The 19,616-nt window shown below is 45.7% G+C and overlaps 1 protein-coding gene across 1 annotated transcript in view; it reads right to left on the bottom strand.

The window, feature by feature from the left end:
- The window catches only part of CGREF1 (cell growth regulator with EF-hand domain 1), a 131,476-nt gene extending 112,386 nt beyond the window's left edge, over nucleotides 1-19,090 (bottom strand). The window contains exon 1 of the mRNA XM_069605515.1: nucleotides 19,032-19,090. The gene's annotated coding sequence lies outside the window, so the exon portion shown is untranslated. The remainder of the gene's footprint in view (nucleotides 1-19,031) is intronic.
- Between the last annotated feature and the right edge of the window lie 526 nt (nucleotides 19,091-19,616).

The raw sequence follows: 19,616 nt of genomic DNA, 5'->3' as shown, positions 1-19,616 counted from the left end.
GCCATTGCCATGTTATGGAGGTTTCTGGCGTCCATCAGATCTAACCACAGGTCTCCTCTTACTTTTGCGGCTGTCGGTAATGCTGCATGCCTAAAATGATCACACTTTGCGTTCAGGTCACCGCAAATTATGATGAAGTCGATGCAAAGTTCAGCGGTGATCTTGTCTAGCAGGGTGGTCATTTCGTCGCAAAATTCCTTGTTTGTAGATCTTTGCGGATTCCAGTAAGTGTTAATGATAGCCAGCTTTGATTTCTGGTTTCCCTTTACGTTTATATTCGGATGACACCATTCTGTCTGAAGAGCAAGGATTCCGTAAGTTTCTGCTATCTTTGCCTTGATGTCAATTCCGGATCCGATTTTGATTGAAGTCAGAAGGCCAGAGGATGGTCATCCAAAAATGCCTTTTGTTGCCGGTGATATTTCGGTGTCATATCCATCTAGAATTGGTTTTTCCCTCAGCGAAGTCTCTTGGAGACAGATTATGTCAAATTTTGCTAGGTCTTGTGTTTCTGGGTTTAGCAGATGGTCATGACCTCTCGTGTTCCAGGAGCGTATGGAGATGGTCAGGGGAAAGTCTTCGATGATTTGATTCAGAAATGTATCCGAGGTTTGCAGTTCTGTACAAGGTAATTGCTAGTTTTGGGAATTTGGTTTTAGCACTTTTCTCAACCAAGACCAGGGACCCGATGGAGTCCGTGATTGCGATTGGTTCAATGGTTCTTTGTGGTCCGAGGGGAAATCTTTCACAGGGGATCTGTCTGACCTGAGACGAGTTTTTTTCCAATTTTGACCCCCTTCCTGTCTGAGGTGGTGAGCTCTGCTTGTCCAGGTCCGTGGCGTATATTTAGGTCTATCACGTTGGTGTTCTCGTGTTTCTGCGTAGTGACTTCGATAGTCGGTATTCTGTTTTACTTGCGCACTTTTTTTGTGATTTGTGGTTTGAGAATTGGTCTTGTAATGTGTTGATCCTACTTGGCAGGCCGGTTGAGGTCGTTGTATTTCTGACAGGCCGAAGCCTAGTTGAATCAGCGCGTCAAGCGTATCTTTATTTGGCTCATGTTGAGGGATGGTTTTTACATGTAGATATGCTTTGGCCTTTTTCTGCCTATGGTATGGTTCAATTAAAATGAAGTTCGTAGTAGACAAATGGGTCAAACTAGGCACTTTGGCCACGATTGTGAGAACTGTTTTTCTGTTCAGAACAAGAAAATTCTTTCCTGGCGTTAGTTGTTCCATTTTGAAGAGTCAGGTTTGGCTCTTGGTTTGGATGTGTGTTGGGGGGTCTTTTTTTGTTTTGGTTAATTCCGACCTTGACTGGACTGGTGTATTAATGCACTCTTTATTGTTGTCCTGTGGGTTATTCTCCGGCGGTGTCATTTTGACGACCGCTATGGGGTGTGTATTTGCTGACCGTGCCTCAGACGGTAGTTCTTTTGCCGCTTTGAATGCGAACGAAACAGCTGAGTTCGATGAAGTCAAGGACGCTTTTGTGAAGCCCGGTGTAGATAGATCGGTAGAAGCGTTTGTTGAATCTGTTGACGAAGGCTTTCGCACAATGATATGTGGATTTGATGTACCTTCCGGTTCTAAGTGTTGTGTGAGGTTCATCAAGGAGGAATCTGGGATTGATGAATGTAAATCGTCCACCTCGGTTATCTGTTGAAATTCCAGAGGTGCTGCTTCTTTTGATGAATTCTGTACCATGGTTTGAAGTAACATTCTTTTGGGGTGTAGCTCCTCTCGTTGTTTACTCCAACTAAGGCTTTGTGCGGGTTTGGGTTCCAATTTCTTAGAGCTGGTTTTTGCTTTAACGATGAGCGGTGTCGTTTTTCTGCTATATTCCTCCACACCTCTTTTCAAATCTTTGGTTATTTGGTGACAGCCTTCTTTGGGTATTTCAGTTTCAAGAGTGGTTTGGGTTTCACTAATTGGTTGACCCTTGTTTGCTTCGTTCGGTTTTTCCTGAATGGTTGTATATCTGTCTATATTTGTTGATGCACGGAGTGTGTGTGGGGATCTTAATCTTAATTGGGTTTCTAGGAGTGACATTCTTTGCTCCCACTGAAGTTCTAGCTCCGTGTTTTTTTGGTTTAGGGCCGTGATAAAGCCTTCCAAGAAGATCATTTTTGAGTTTGTAGAGGTTACTATTGTCACCAGATCTTTCATTGATTCGTTGAGCGATTCATACAGTTTTCCAAACGGGGACAAGGCCACCGTGATGGCTTACATCACAGCGAACATATCTGGAGACTGATTTTTTGACTCGTGGTTCAATTTTGATGGCGAAGACTCACTGGATTTGTCTTTTCCCGGAGTGGAGGAGTTTCTCTGATGATCTAAAGGGCGTGTACATGGAGCGAATTGGTTTGCAATAGTTTTTTGAGGCGGGGCGTCATTTTTGGCTTTTGCTGGTAGGTTATGTTTATCTGGAACCAGGACACAAGGTCCTAGCACTCGGTCTTCGGATGACTCAACGAGCAAGTTGAGAGCTGGTTGTGTGGGTCCAGTAGGTGGACTTAGCTGTAAGTGGTCCGAGTTATGTGACAAGGCTGAAGCTCTTACTGGAGAGAGGCATAAGTCAATTAACGGTGAGTTCTGTGAATCGACCTCCCCCGTTTTCTTTTGTTTCAGAGCCGGGGGAATTTCGGCGATTGCGTCCAGTAGTTCTGCGTCTGAAAGCTCGACTTCCCTCACCAGTTTTCTCTTTGTCTGTCTGGCGAAGAAGTCTTTTAATGCGTGACATGTTAAGGGTTTGGCAAGTAGCGTTTTCCCAATCTCGATTTTCTTTGCTGTTGGGCGCTGCTTCCTTTGGTAGTAATTGGAACTTTGTGAAGTCCCAGATTCGTAGGGTTTTTTCTGGTGGAGTGCTTTTCGTTTTAGTAAAGCTATAGCAGTTTGTCTTTGTGAAGCGTAACGCTCTGTGGCCGGTTCGTTCCCCGTGGTTGAGTTTGGGTCCGCTACCACGGGTAAAGGGGAAGAAGCCACCGTTAAAGGGAGAGTCGAGGGACCTACAGACCTCTCTGTTGTCGGTGGAGTTAACAGTGGGTGTGATGGTAAAGTGGGAGGCGTTTTGGTATCATCTCCTTCATCGAATGTTGTCGTATAGCCAGAATTTGCATGCCATTCAACTTGAATGGTACTTCCAAAATCGGCACATGACACCAGGTTGTCTTCCAGATTTCTAGCTTGTAGAGCGTGCGTATGGGTGTTGCGCTTTTCGTAGATTTGTTGCAAGGTTGAGTCGGTTGGAGGTTCAGAACTCTGTGCTTCGTCTTGGACCGAAGCGCAAGGGTCAGATCGACACCACCCTCCGGTGACAACCGGTGCGATCCCACTCGTCGTAGCAGAGGCTGAAAGGTCTGGGGATTTTTGTCGGCTCAGTAAGACCATGCCGCTGGGGTCAAATCGACTGCGCCCTTCGGCGTTGTCAGGTCTGGTCCCACTCGCCGCAGCGGAGGCAGGCCGGTCTCCTGAGATTGAAAGCTGATTATGCGGTGTCGGAGACGGTGTGTAGTCAGACGGATTTGTCGTCGTCGTTTCGCACTTGTCTATGGAGCCTCCTAGCGAGATCACAACGGGGTTTGACTGCAAAGGGGGTCCGGTAACGGCGGGGAGCTGATGGAAGACTTCGTCCCTCGATAGGTGTAACTCAGTTTGCACGGCAGTTTCTTCCTCTTTGTCAGCCCGGGAGCTTGCTTCACGCAGCGACAGGCTGTCTAGCGAGCTTGGCATAGACGATGGAGAGGAGGAGGAGGAGGATGAGATGGATTTAGCCTCCCCCTTTGCCTTCCTTACGTTTGAACGGGATCGTAGGTTTCCTCTGGCTTTTGTATTGCGTCGGTCAATTCGTTCCAGGCGTGTGTATTGGCTGCGTAGGACGCCACCTAGCGGTGTTATCGGTGTTGTTGATGAATTGAGTAAGTTTGAGTTGGCTGAAGAGGCCATATCGGCCGAGACGGCCGCGGGCTGCCGTAGACTGCTCGCAATTCTGGTGAGCCAACGAAGCGTGCCGCTTCGCGTAGGTGCAGGGGTTTTGGTCGCACCTCCCTGGAAGGAAATATGATGTATGTAATCAGTGTCTTACCTGGCCTTTTAGCCGCCTCCAGCCGCCGCACAGCAGACAACAGCTCGCCCTTTTCACCACTCGGGCTTCTCGCCGCAAGGGTCAAGCTGTTCTGCTTATGAGGCTGAAGCAGAGGGAGTGGCTTCCGAAAGTCACGTGACGCGGGTCACGTGTTGCAGGGGGGATGCCGCTCACTTCAAACTGCTCGCAGCTGAGCTGGGAGTCTTACGCGATTTGGAGGGGGTGTTTTAAAATCGATCCTCCTCCTGTCCACAAGGCAAATGTTTCCCAGTTCTTTACACGAACAAAGTCTTGTACAAAGGTAGCCACCGCACAGCAGACAACAGCTCGCCCTTTTCACCACTCGGGCTTCTTGCCGCAAGGGTCAAGCTGTTCTGCTTATGAGGCTGAAGCAGAGGGAGTGGCTTCCGAAAGTCACGTGACGCGGGTCACGTGTTGCAGGGGGGATGCCGCTCACTTCAAACTGCTCGCAGCTGAGCTGGGAGTCTTACGCGATTTGGAGGGGGTGTTTTAAAATCGATCCTCCTCCTGTCCACAAGGCAAATGTTTCCCAGTTCTTTACACGAACAAAGTCTTGTACAAAGGTAGCCGCCGCACAGCAGACAACAGCTCGCCCTTTTCACCACTCGGGCTTCTCGCCGCAAGGGTCAAGCTGTTCTGCTTATGAGGCTGAAGCAGAGGGAGTTGCTTCCGAAAGTCACGTGACGCGGGTCACGTGTTGCAGGGGGGATGCCGCTCACTTCAAACTGCTCGCAGCTGAGCTGGGAGTCTTACGCGATTTGGAGGGGGTGTTTTAAAATCGATCCTCCTCCTGTCCACAAGGCAAATGTTTCCTAGTTCTTTACATGAACAAAGTCTTGTACAAAGGTAGCCGCCGCACAGCAGACAACAGCTCGCCCTTTTCACCACTCGGGCTTCTCGCCGCAAGGGTCAAGCTGTTCTGCTTATGAGGCTGAAGCAGAGGGAGTGGCTTCCGAAAGTCACGTGACGCGGGTCACGTGTTGCAGGGGGGATGCCGCTCACTTCAAACTGCTCGCAGCTGAGCTGGGAGTCTTACGCGATTTGGAGGGGGTGTTTTAAAATCGATCCTCCTCCTGTCCACAAGGCAAATGTTTCCCAGTTCTTTACACGAACAAAGTCTTGTACAAAGGTAGCCGCCGCACAGCAGACAACAGCTCGCCCTTTTCACCACTCGGGCTTCTCCTTTTACTAAATTATACAAATCTATCGGGGACACACTCAAAGATCACACATCAATACAAGCAGCTATGCTAACTAAATTGACTTTCCTCGAAGGTTATATCATGGCCCCGGAGTCAAATACTAAACCCCCACATCAAGTTTCGGAACAACTTTTGCCTCAAACTTTGACTGAAGAAGCCATATCAACACAGAGTCAACAATGCCAATCAAGGACAACCTCTAAGACGGAAGGCACCCAAACCTTCCCACTTATTGACTTAACATCATTAATGTTACCACCAATCACAAAGCCTGGGATTGGCAAAGAAAGTAATGGAGCGAAATTAAAATTCAGCGATAAGCCAACTCTAGAACTGATTTTTCATCAATCGGGGATAGCAAAAGTCAAAAAGTTACCTGCACCATCTTCCAAAGCTACAACGGTACTAGCAAAGCCAAAATTGACCACAAAAGAAACTCAAAAATCTTCAACAGAAGAAATTGAGAAAATTAGTAAATCCCCCAGGGGGGGTTGAAGCCTTCTTAGAAAATGAGGAACTGATGAATATTACGCAACACCTGACTAATTCTACCTCAAGCTCCGACCTGAAATTCCAAGAAGCTCCAGAATTGCCAAAAAAGACTGTTCACCCCCAGCAATCGAATAATGATGTCCCTGAGCCTCTAGAGTCACCATTTTTTACTCTGGAGGACCGTAGATGCCGTGCGATTAGGAAAGATAACTCCTCTCCTAAACCTCAAGTCAACCTTCTTACTTCAGCTTCGAAACCGACAAAGAAAGACAGAAATTGTGATATTGGCAAGTGGGACAAGACAAGAAACCAACTGAAGGCCTTCAACGACTACAGGTCCCACAGGTCTAATAGGGACTATAGATCCGCGGAGCGAACGAGAAGACCTTCAAAGCGAGAACAAGAAAAGGGATCCTCACGGGTCTCGTACAAATCAAAAACAGACATGTACCATAAACCACAAAGTAAGACACAAACCTGATTGATCCCCAAGCTTGAACATATTCCTGGCAACAATAATGATGTTGTTTAAAACAGAAGGGCAGTAATTGAATTATTTCACCACATCGCAGAACTACGTTCTGTGAAATCGTCAGACCTCCAAATTGTCGACCCCAGCCACGAGTATTCAAAGGCTATTTCACACCTTTATATAACTTCATCTACTATAAATAACCTCCTAAGAGTGGCGACTGAAGATCTCCAAATTATGGGCTATGATTTAACAGAATCTTCCAGGAAAATCAAGGACAGTAGTAACTTAAAAGGCAAAAAGAACTGGGAAACTCAGCAAAAAAAGAATCACCTTAATCTGTCTATGGCGTCACACCACAGAACACCGGAGAAAATAAGAACTAAATCGTCGGTTAATGAGACCTACTCCATCGACCACCGCAAAAAATCGACGGTGGTGAGACCAAAAACAGCGGACCGTCCCTCTAACTTCGTCAAACAAACCACCTTAAAAGTCAAACAAAATAAAAATGGAACACAAGATACACCTCTGAATCAAAGCTCCCAACTCCAGGACCAATATTTAAAGGAAACTTTAAAAATCTCAAGAAATGTCCGAAACGACATTTGTTCTGCCACGATAAAACCACAAGAGAGCACTTCATTACAGACCATCTGGTCTTGGCTCCCAAAAGCCTTGAAGATTCAACGACAGAAATAGCCACTAAAAACCAAAGAATATAACTGTGTGAACAACCTTCAAATGCCATCTAGGCAGGACGCAATAAAGATGTGCTCATGGAATACTCGGGGTTTTCTCCACCTTACAATCCCGGGCACTATAAACCTGTGCGATTACGACATCATATTCCTCCAAAAGACATGGCTAAATCAATGCCCTATCCTTGATGGCTATAAGATCAACATAGCCCCTGCCAAAAAAGGCACTACAGGATGACCTACAGCAGGGATTCTAATCGCGGTCCGTAGCGGATGTGGCCTGACGAATATTCAAAAATTGAAAGAAAACCAATTTATGCTTGTGGTGAAACTAAATTGGATAACTGCTGATGTGGAGGAAAACAAAACCTCTGCAGTCATTGAACCTATGAAATTAATTACCATGATCGAGACTGAAATTGACTGGATACAAACATCCCACCAAGCCGACCACATTATAATATGCGGTGATCTGAACATCAATTGTCAGGATAAAAACGACGACAACAAGAGAAAACTCAAGAATACAACCATTGACCAAAGGGCAAGTAAATGGATGAAGCTGATGAAATCAAGATCTTTTTCCAACCTTGACACTATCTTCAGTGATCCCAATAGACCGCCGACCTGGGAAAGAATTAACTCGAAATCAACGATCGATTACATTTTTGCGACACAATCCTTATTACCCCAAATTACATCTTTTGACGTGGTGAGGACCCTTGCAAGTGACCACAACCTACTACTAGCGACCTGGGTTTCAACTCCTCCAAGCCAACCATCAATGATTTCCAACCTCGAGGTAAATAGTCAAGGTACAAGACTAAGAATGACCAAAAAGGCCATTAGCTCAGTAACGGAGGCCTATATAGACTTAAAAAAGGGAAAAAATCAAATTATGGTGGATTACATCCCGCTACTAAGCATTCATAAAGTTCTGCAAGGTAACAAAAAACAACCGAAAAAGCAGCAAAGGCATGTATATGACAAACTTGTCGCCAACAAAAAGAGAGAACTAAGAAGAATCAATAAGACATGCACAAAAACTCGAACCTCAGATTGCCGAACCCATTGTTTGGGAAGCTCAGAGAACCTACAAAGCGTGGCTGAGAGCCCATCGGGGCGCATTATACCAGCAAGATGCCGAGAACATTCTTGAAGCTATAAATGGTAACCATGCCAGAGATGTTTGGACACTTTTACATTCAACATCTGCAGGAGCCCCTCCGTCCCAATAAAACGGAATAGGCGAATCGACTTGGGAGAGTTATTTCAGCACTCTCTTCCAATCCCCGCCAAAATCCCAGGAAGACATGAGTACTTTTGACACCCTGTGGATTCGGCTGGACAATAAAGAAAATATTTTAGACCTGATAAGAAAATTAAAACCATCACGGGCGCCAGGGCCAGATGGTATAACAAACCTTGATCTGAAGACACACCCCGAAGCCTAGTCATCTCTCTTAAGTGTGATCTTCAAACGATGTGCTGACGCCAAATCCATCCCTCCATCATGGAATTCTGCGAACATAGTACCTATCTATAAAAAAGGAAACAGGACAGATCCTGTAAACTACAGCCCAATGACCCTGCTAGACCCTATGGGCAAAGTTTTTGGATCACTTCTTCTCCAACATTTCACAGCATGGGCCAACAAAGCCCCCTGCCAAGACCCTCTACAAACAGGATTTAAAAAGAACACGGGCATGAATGCAAACATACTCATCTTAAGCTCCTTGAAAAGTAAGACCTTAGAAGGAAGCCCCAGTATATTCATAGCCTTTGTTGACCTCACTCAGGCATTCGACCGTGTCGATCGCTCCAGGTTGTGGCAGAAACTTACTTCTTGGAAATGTCCACATGAGATCCTAGATCATATTAAAGCCCTATACTCCAACACAACCATGCAAGTTCGTTTGAACCAACAAGGGTCTCTTTCTGGAAAGATTAGTACGGCCAGAGGTGTTAAACAGGGCTGCCCTCTGGCCCCAGCCCTGTTTTGGTCATATCTAGGAGACTACCAGGAATCAGAAAAGGCGGAAATATCATTTCCACCTAAGCTTGGAGGAGAACAGATTAGTCGCCAGCTGTATGCAGACGACTTAATCCTTTTAGACCACACTCCAATAGCATTACAACGACAATTAAATAACCTACAGCACTACATGGAGGAAAACGATCTAGAGATCAATCAAGAAAGGTAATTGAAGAATCTACCAAGAAAAACAATAAGATATCACTTCGTCTGGGATCAACCACAGTGAAAAGAGTCAATAACTTTAAGTACCTAGGAGTCACCCTGGACAGTTAGGCTAAAGAAAAAGCCATGCAGGAGGTACTTTATGAGAAAACAAAAAAACTGGCAGCTCAGGGGAAAGCCATTGACATCAAATTTGGACGTTTCTCGACAATCCCGGTTAGAGACTTTTACAAAGGGAAGGTTATACCATCTGTAATTTACGGCTCGGACGCTATGCCCAATCTTCCACCGGAGCTCTGGGCTAAATTGGAAGCTATTTTTTGACGATCAGTTTTAGGTCTACCAAAATCAACCTCCGTCGCTGTGATTAGGCGCAAACTCATTCTTTCATCATTGAAAACAACAGTAGACCTAAATAGCCTTATGCTATACAGGAAATGTATTTTGAAAGACACTCCATTCGCCTACTATCTGATAAATCAAGAACTCCAGCTCGGATCTTGTAAAACGCTATCTAAATGGGAAGCAAACAACATAGACCTTCTGTCCTAAGTGGAAAGTTGTGAAGAAGAGCTCACAAACAATCCAGTAAAAGTGACAAAAAAGATCCGAGAACTTGACTGGATCAAGACCTTAGAAAGGGCAGGTGCTAATAAAATCACTTCTCATCTTCCTCAGTTCTACAAGAAATTAGACTTTCTACAATCCTACCTTAACTCATTTCCAAGCAGGTCTGCACGCAACTTCTTCTTAAAAACGCGTCTGAATCTACGGGGAACTAATGAAATATTAGCTATTAGAGGCTTAGCCATGACAAATTGTTGCCGCCTCTACAAAACGGCAACAAAGGAAACTATTCGCCATCTGCTCTTGACCTGTTCGGCGACCCAAGAGATTCGTTGCATATATTTGAAAGATACCATCTCAAACTTCACTATCCAGGATGAGGAGAACTTCTGGAACAAACTAATCGGAGGAGACAGACCGGCATGGTTACTGGCAACAGTGAATATTATGCAACATATTACTAAAGTGATGCTTCCGGCTCAAACTTGAACTTGAACTTGCAAAATACATCACCGAATCAACTTCAGTTCTTAAGACTTTTTCTTCTTTGTATGACTCTTTTATTCTTTTTTTACAACAATTGAAATTTTAAATGCAATTTGGACTTCTTCCACTTAATTGTTAAAAAATCCGAGAGGATTAAATACAATTTTTTAAAAAATTGTTGAATACACACTTTTTGCTGATCAACAAACAAGTTTCTCCTGTAGTGTTTGTTTATAAGATGGTTTCTGAATATTAGTAATGTAGTTTTCACAACAATGATTTCATGCAAATAACATATGATATAAAGGTATGTCTTTTCTTATCTATTAACAAGCCAATTAGCAGTGAGCGCAGTGTGTGAGGATACCTTTTTCAGTTATTGTGGTTTCAGGTGACAGTGAGAAGTCAACTTTCTTTCCTCATTACTGCTGCACACCTGAAAATATATTCATTTTCTTAGCCATTTTGCAATTAGGTTTGCACACAACACTGGCAACTCAAAGGGAGACTCCCTGCCAACCCCAGCATCAGTCCAGATCAGGGCAAAGTGCGGCCTGTGAGGGCCCCCGCGTACCAGAATACAGGATTGTGCAGGGTGAACCAAACACACGCAGGGGCCCACTTCCAGTGTCCCGTAGTGCTGCTGCCCACATATGTGGCGCAGTGCAGTTCCCGGGCACCTGCTTACCGCTCAGATATTCGAGCGCTATCGGCAGCCCGCTTCGAGGCCTTGCTCCCGGGAGCCGCACACCCTCTAGCCGGCCTCAGGAACTGCAGGCAGTCTGCTACCCATGAAGGCAGCTTCGCAGTCGTAAGGCCGCTCCAGGCCAACAATGAGGAATCAGGGGCCACTGCTCCGATGCTGGTCTGGGCAGCCCGCCCGCCTCCAGTGGGACAAAGCCCCCACTTGTGTCCGCTTCCTACAGCTCGGAGCCTCCTCCCTCGATGGACTCCAACCATGCCTCCCGGCAGCAGAGCAGGTTGCCGCCTTCCCCCCAGCAGTCAGCAGGGGGGCACAGCAGCACGCCCCCAGCCCAGCCGAGGACTGTCTCTCCTCAACAGACCTCCTGCAGCTTTAGGTGATAGAGTCGCGGCCCCCCACCACCGCTGCCACTCACCAGGCCTCTCCGCAGCTCTGCCGGACCCCCAGCTGCACACCAGTGATTGCAGGGCACCGGAGACCCTCCGACCCCCACTCTGGTCCTGACTGTGGATATTGTATGGTGTCAGCCGTCACTATTGCGGCGATGATGCAGGAATCTTTCCGGATTTGCGGCAGGTGAGTCGCGAGCTCACAGAGAAGCAGCCATCTTGGCGCAGCCTTCGAGAACCCCTGATTTTCCTATATTTTTGACATTGATGTTTTGAACTTTAATCTGATTACTATTGATTGTAACCAACGTTTACCTGTGCTTTTCTAATGTCAAGCCTTGAAGAAGACCCTGTAGTCGAAACACGTGTTGGCTTAGTTATGACACTATATGATTTTGTGAGCACTGGAAAGATTGATAAATATTTAATTCTGGGCTCAGCTCAGTATGATTGCTGTACATACAAACCGTCCACCTTTCCTTTAAGAGGTTATCGTAGTCCCTTTTGAACACCACAATACGCAGCGGCCTACCTTCTGACTACTATTACAACATCACTTTAGCGCGCAAGGCAATTGGTTGCCCTAGGAATTGTTTAAACCCCTACGTCTGCATAGCACTCTGTGTGTATCTGTATTGTTGTATACCTCTGTAAAGCTATACGCCCTTCTTTGTCAGCAAGTGGCTGATGTGGAGGAACCAGTGTTAGAAGGCAATGAGATGATAACACTTCTCTATATTCCCTGGGAAGTGAGGCTGGACGTGCAACAGAAAACACAGCTTCTAAAAAGAACGCACATTTTACGCCCCAGAACAACTTTAATAGAGAAAGGAATAAATTGCCTTGCTACAAAACTGCTGACTGGCCACATGGGGGAAGTTGCTGCCTCCCTCCCCCGTGTGGCCCGAGACACCTTTCATTTAAAAAAAAAAAGTTGAAAGGCCCTGGCGCCGCCCCTGCACACTGCACTTTAAGTGATCAGATGCCATACTTGGTATCAACAAATAAGCCCCTCCTTGGGAAGGGGTGTGTTCCTTGCCAAAAGATATGACTGGATAAAGTGGGTCCTGAGGAAATGGGGCTAGTCAGCATCTCTGTAGAAGTCATCCATTCCTTTCCTGCATAGTGTAGAAAGATTCCCTCCCAAATTCCGAAAAGTTGCTCTTTGTATTGTAGTGTGTCGCCAAAAGCAGCTGAGAGCTTGGACTTCTAAGGCGCAGGTGCGCTGTTTGCATTTGTATTTGTATTTATTTATTTATATTGCGCACCTTGCCCAGAGGCTTGCCTGATTTTGTGAAAAAAAAGAAATGAACCACGTTTACAAAAGTGATACGAAGTTTAGAAAACGTGTTAGGCGGGGGTGGGGGGTGCGGTGGCAATTTGTTTTCAGGACTGCAAGTGACATTTTGGGGAAAATGTGCTTTCTTTTTCAAGCACCCTTTACAGATGTAAACTCACTTTGCTACTTAAAACATGACAAGTAATGTAACATAATGTTTAGTACTGGGTAAAATGCTCAAGTTGCAAGTTACTAGACAGCCATTAAGTCTCCTTCCATGGACAGTTCTGCCCATGCACACAAACACAGCACACCAAGTCTTACTTGCCTAGAGCCCACCTAACAGTGCTGGGTGCACATTTTAACTCTTGGTCTAGTTTATTAACTAGCACAAGGTTCAGTGTAACATAGATTTTGCTGAGGAATTTCTTAGCAAACTTAAGTCAAAAGCCTTGATTTTTTTGCTGGTTCAGCCATTTGCAAATGACACTGGCCCTCCTGCAGCCATTCTTGCATCGATCAAACGTCCACCACGCCGGGCACGCGTCTCCAAGTAAAACAAACAGACAGTGGCAGAGCCAGGGAGAGGGCGGGGTCTCCTTGGTGCCCGGTGTGCGCACACAGCCTCCTGGGGGAGCCCTATTAACCGCTCCTCCCCCCAACACCAAAAGCTGCCTCCGCTACTGGACACAGAATCTTTCCTTTGCTTGTAAAAATGCCCCCCTCCTGGACTACAGGGATTGTAACAATCTGTTAGTATAGTATTTAATCAAGGACCAATGTATCGCCTGCAGGGCTGTTTCTCATCTACATGAAAGTGCTCTTTGTAACTGCTGCTGGAAATCATTACACATCGTATACATCACATGACGGCAACACAACCAAAGTGGAGGCAGTGCTTGTGTCTAATCAGGGGTTTACTGTGCAAAACACCCTTTTCTTGGCAGTCATCTCGAAAAGCCCGATCTGTACTTGCTAAAAATAAAAAGGCAAAGTAAGAAAACCTGCTAGTTTTTGATTCCGTGACAATGTAAAATTCGAATGTAAAAAGAATGCATTTTCTAACTCGCTCCAATGCAAAAGAACAGCAGTAGGTTTCCTGGCACACGTGCACGCTGAGGTAGGGGTTGTCATGGTCCCAGGAAATTGAGCTTTCAAAATGGTAAAAATATGACCAGACGAATCTCACAATCTTAAAGCTACTCAACCCCTCGTGTGCGGCCAATTATTTAAAAAAATGTACCTTAAAATAATTGCCTTTTTTTGCATGAATGTTTTTTCTCCAGCTACTGTAAAATGTTATGAACGCTCTTTGCCCTTTTCCTAAGGTGACATTTGACTTCATCCAACATTCTCGTCGACCCCCTAATTACTAAAGGCTAAAGAAGGCCTAATGAAGGCTGTGCCGCGTTTATCCTCCTCGACCTCACAGCGGCCTTTGACACTATCGAGCACCGCACCCTCACAGACAGACTCACTCGCTCGGCATCAGGGATACAGCATTGATGTGGACATCCTCCTTCCTCGCCAACCAATTGAAAATTACCCACGTATCCTCTTTGTCCTCGACCCCTCGCCCTGTCAACAATGGAGTACCACAGGGCACCTCCCTATCACCCCTGCTCTTCACCCTCTACCTGAGCCCCCTCGCTGCTCTCATTCACTCACATGGCCTAACCCGCTGCAACTATGCAGAGGAAACTCAGACCATCTTCACGATCCCGAAGACCTCTTCCAACCCCCCCACACCTCACTTCATGCCTCACTGAAATGTGACCACTGATTGACAGCCAACTACCTCCTCCTCAACTTCGAAAAAACTGTAATGATCAGCAAGAAGACTGCCCTGTTCCCCAAAACACCCTGTGGCATTCTCTGTAGGCCCTCCTCCTGCCACATCCGCCGCAGGAAAGAAGGTGGGATGCCCCATGGATGCAGATCTGACACTTTCACTCCACATCAACTCTCTTTCTAAGTCATGCTATTTGCACCTTCTCATTCTCCGACGCATCGACTCATGCCTCTCCTACCCTCACAGTCACCGCAATCACGACTATCGGCGTCTCTCACGTAGACTACACCAACTCCTTTTACCTGGGTGCCCCTGCATCTCAACTCAGAAAGCTCCAAAGGGTCCAAAACACAGCAGCAGCTAGGCTCCTCCAAGCCTTTGGCCCCAGAGAGCACATCACACCGCCCTCTGTGTCCTCCACTGGCTCCCTGTCAGGCGACAGTCCACCTTCAAAGCCATGTGCATCCCCCACTGTGCTCTGCACAAGACAGGCTCAGAATACCTGCAAAGAAGCTCACCCCATACTCCTCCTTGTCATCCCTCTCATCAAATCAACCAAAATAGGAGGATCCTCCTTTTCCATCCAAGCACCCACAATTATGTAATGCGATTCACCCCGCCTAGAGGATCACCTTCCCTTCCGGAAGGCCATCAAACCTGGCATTTCTCCACTGCGTCCTAGCCCCTCTAGCTGCAATCATACGCCACTTGAAGAAACATCGCACAACACCTCTGACATTAGAATGCAGCTAAGTCCTATGATAAAAATTCGGTCTAGCTGGGCACAAAAATCATCTCCTTGGCTCGCATACTGTTCTGACAGCCTTCACAGCACCCATCCATAATCCAGCTCAACATGGATTTGGCCAACCCTACCTATCTTCGTATTGGCTAAATGCTCAAACACATTCTAAACACCTCTGACGAACCGCCCATACCACGGACTTCGGTTCTCCCAAGGACAGGTTGCTTTTCTTTGGATTTCGAGATTTGTGGCCCTGGATTTTCCCCTGGACTTCATCTCATTGTGCACGCTGGAACACTGTGGGGTGGAAGCATTCAGACGTGTGAACCTCAGCGAGGAGTTCTGCAAATGTAAAATAAATACATAAAGTAAATGGGGCATGTAGGTGACCTGATCACCCACGTCTTGCTTCAGTTTTCGAATCCCATTGCTCTTCTTGATGGCCACACTGCACTCATTGTAAATGAAGAGAATCAGACTGTCTATACTAAGCAAGTGCAGCCCACACCTTGGCATAAACCCCACCCACCTCCAACCCCCCAAGCTGCAGATGATGAAGATAACCTTTACATGGTTTGTAGGAAGACTGGATAGTGTTGAGTACTGGGTACAGGAGGGTAGGTACGTGAAAGGTACGTGGAAGGAAACAAAAGACGTGGAGGTTGATGCAAAGAATAACAGGAGCCAAAGGTATCTATGTCTTCAGTCTTTATTCAATCTTTCCTGTCTGCCTCTCCTTCCTTCTTTCCTCCACGTCACTTCCGTTTCCACTATAGGATGGGCCGGCACATAACGACCTGGAGTGTCTACATAAGTGCTAAAACACCACAACCTCCTCCAGACCTAACATGTATGAAAATGTAACACATTTCTTCTATCCACATCACAGGCTGGTTGCGGGTGTGTTGTCCCCTTGCATCTGGTGACTTGGATCACTGGGCCAGAAGGGATGCCTCTAGTTGCTTGTAAGCTTCGGGTATGAACTCTGCATCCGAACCCTCGCTGTGCCCAGCGGATCCCTGCAATTCATCTGCGTCGACCATGGTTGATGTATCAACCTTTTTTTTCTTGAAGAAGATTGAGTTTCTTCTTGTGTATTTTCAACCGTGATCACAAAGCCGTTCATTTTGGCTATTTCCAATGGGTCTGGGTGAAGTAGGGTTGTTGCTTTGTCCTGTGTTGATTGGTGCACTGTTACCTTAGTTCTGGGGAAGAGGAAATTGCTGACGGGCCCATAGGTCAGCGCTCACCCTCCAGAACTTGTAAGACAAGATAGCTGCACCATGTGAGGACAGGGGGTGCAGGATTCACTTACTCCAACACGACTCAATAATGAGGACTCAGTAAGTTGTCAAAGGGAAGTCCGTTTAATGACAAGTACATCAAACAGAGAAACAAATGGAAATCAGCAGCATTGCAATCACCTGTCTCGCTCCGATGACCTCGAACTTCAGTCGAACAGCAATTCTTATAGGCAAAAATCGTCATCACTGACGTCTAATTTCTATAAAAAATCATCATGCAATATAATTGGTTAGGAAAGGTAACTTAGGTATAGGTGTTGTATCTGTATATGATAATAGGGCATGCGGATTGGATACCTCTTATCGGGTGGGCGTCTACGCCCATCCATCTACATCACACGTGATAGGCATCACTACAACTACGACGTCCTATTGGTTACAATATCTATAGGACTCCAGATAACTTGGTCCAATGTGATTGGGCAGGTTACACCCCTAGACATAAATTTCCGCTTTTAATTAGCAGCATGCAGAATGGACACCCCTGTGCGTGGTGTCCCAAGTTTCACCCTGCCTCCATTCCATCAATCAGTGTTTTAGGGTGATGTGTCAATTAGTTGGCTAAAGATGGCCTCAAAACTGTAGTCTCTTATCGGGAAATGTTATGGCATCCTCGGGTCCTGGATGACATAAGGCGATGGTACTTGTTCGAGCCTGGCTGGTCACGTGTTAGTTCACCATGAATCTGCTTCAGTTTCCCGCTTTTAGTGCATTTAATTCTGTGTCAGCCTAGCCACCTGCATGGGCCCCCCTTATCTTGACCTTCATGAGGCAGGCTGGTATGCTCTGAAGTTGGAGTCTTGTGAGCTGACGCTCTCCTCCCCTTCTCTGGTTGACCTCGATTTCCTAGGCATGAGCCGCTCTTTGATTCGATTCCGCTCCTTCTCTTGCCTTTGGCGGGGTTCCGAAACTTGGCCTGTCAGGCCTCTGTCCGCCTGGGTACATTTCTGCTTTTACAAAATGGAGTCGCACTTGTATAATGTGACTTATTGAGGTAGATATATGGTTGGCGCTTGCCGCTCTATCTTCTACTAAGCATTGCAAGCAGTATCGATTTCTTAGCATCTTGTGTTTCAAGCCTATTTACACACGTTTAACAGGTCGGTTGCTTCTATCTTCTCACGTAGCACCGTTTCCTCAGGTTTTACCATTGTCTCTTCTCTGTGTCCATTACATTTATTTCGCAGTTACTCGCACTGGCGTGCTTGTCTTCGATAGCCGCTTTTGTTCATTCACGAGTCTGTTCAGACCCTTAAGTCATTTCCGCTGGCCTTCCATTAAGGCTTTTGGGGTCTCTTCGTGGACTGTATGTAGGTACTCTTCGTTCCATATCAGTGGCTGGTATGGCTGTCTGATAGGGTGCCGTGCTGCCCAGGGTTGTCTGGTTATGGGTGCTTCAACAGGTATGGATCTTCTGATGTATACCGGGCAGAGTCCCAGTGCAGCTCTTTGTAGGTTAATTTGCTCTTCATACGTCACATACCTTGGCGAGTATGCTCCTGGTACCTCGAAATGAGGGGAAGGGGTGCAGTCCATGTCTGGGACCTCCTATACACTTTGTCCCTTGTTGTGAGGGTGGACTTCGCCACTCTCCGCTTGCTCTACGCATATTGATTCATGCAGGCCGTTCCTTGATAGTCCTTTTCCCTGACCGCCCGTCCCTCTACAATCCGATAGATCTTTGACTGTAGGTGTGGTAACCATGTGCAAATCTGTTTTCCAACAGACAAGGGGGTAGGGGGGGCACTGCAATGTTTAGTTATACTCAAACGCTGTCAAATCCACAGTAATTGTAAACAAATTTCAACAGGAGCACACCCTGTAGCCTTGGCACCAGGTTATGAGCAACAATTGAGAAAAGTAGGATCAGAGTACCCTCCGTTCCTGAGTGTGCTCACTCGTAACTCTCCTTCCGGAATTTTATTTCTATTCAACACGCTTTAATTCCTTCAAAACACTGTTGTTTAAATTTGTCCATAAAGTAAAGATAGAGAGTAATATATGTTTTGTCACTCCAATATCATATCTTGTTTATTCTTTGACTGATGCGTCAGTGCCCAATTTTTTATTATTGCCAATGCATTGCGGACTTCCGTCCATCATCTGGGCTCTCAGGCGCTGAGTGATAATTATTTAACATCAACTTTTCACAGTTTCCACATTAATCTGCTGCTTAGTCATTCACATAGTAGTCAAAACAATGTATCAGTACAGGCCATTAAACGTTTGGATTGCGCACCATTGTCAATAGTACCAAAATTATATAATTACACATACCAGAACATAGTTGTAGTCCATAGGTGAAATTTAAAGAGAAAAGAAAAAAGATAAGAGAAACCACAATCAATTCCATTCCTTATGGGTATTACTACTTCTTTACAATTAATGTGATATCCATACCTGTGACGCTGTGAATGCACTGAACCGTGCCACTGTCCTAGATAAATTAACCCAGGGAGAATAGCTCAGTAATATTATCAGTTTCTCATGACATTCAATATTACAACACGTATGTAAGTAGGAAGAACATCTTTTGGCTTACCCAGATGTAAATCTAAGTGCCCATTAGCATCTTCCCTCATGCGCGCTTACCTTGAGAATCTCTGGCTCACTGACTTGGATCTGCTGCTCAAAGGAGCTGCCACCTCTGCCAAGTGCGATTATGGAATACTAGTCACTATCGCGCATGCGCGTTGTGATCCCACGCTTAAACTACTTTTCAATCTCAAAGTGTTTCTCGATTGAGATATTACTTTTCGTACCATGTTCTTAAAAGTCCATAAAGTAAACCTGTTGTCAGCACCGTAGTTCCTTACCCGATAATTTACACTTATACAGTTACGATCGATAGGTGCCTATGCGCATGCGCACGAGATTAGTGTTGTAGTGTTGCATTTGAATATAGCAATGTGCACGCATGTTATTTCATTGTAGTGGCTCTAAATCACTAAATCACCTCTATTATGATGCTCTTAAGTTAAGCTTTTGGATATAAGTGTATATATGCAACTGTCTACTTTTCAAATACATTTAAAAGTGTGCATATATCACATTTGCATGATGGTTTGCTCCTCAGGGTGCGATCGATCTTGTACCTATATATGTGTAGAGTATATATGTGTAGAGTATATATATATATATATATATATATATAGATATATATATATATATATATAT

Source organism: Ambystoma mexicanum, chromosome 4p (genome assembly GCF_040938575.1).
Source record: "Ambystoma mexicanum isolate Mex_15411 chromosome 4p, UKY_AmexF1_1, whole genome shotgun sequence".
Taxonomy (NCBI): Eukaryota; Metazoa; Chordata; class Amphibia; order Caudata; family Ambystomatidae; genus Ambystoma; species Ambystoma mexicanum.
The sequence above is the reverse complement of the archived record's forward strand: the minus strand, read 5'-3'. Positions and strand labels throughout refer to the sequence as shown.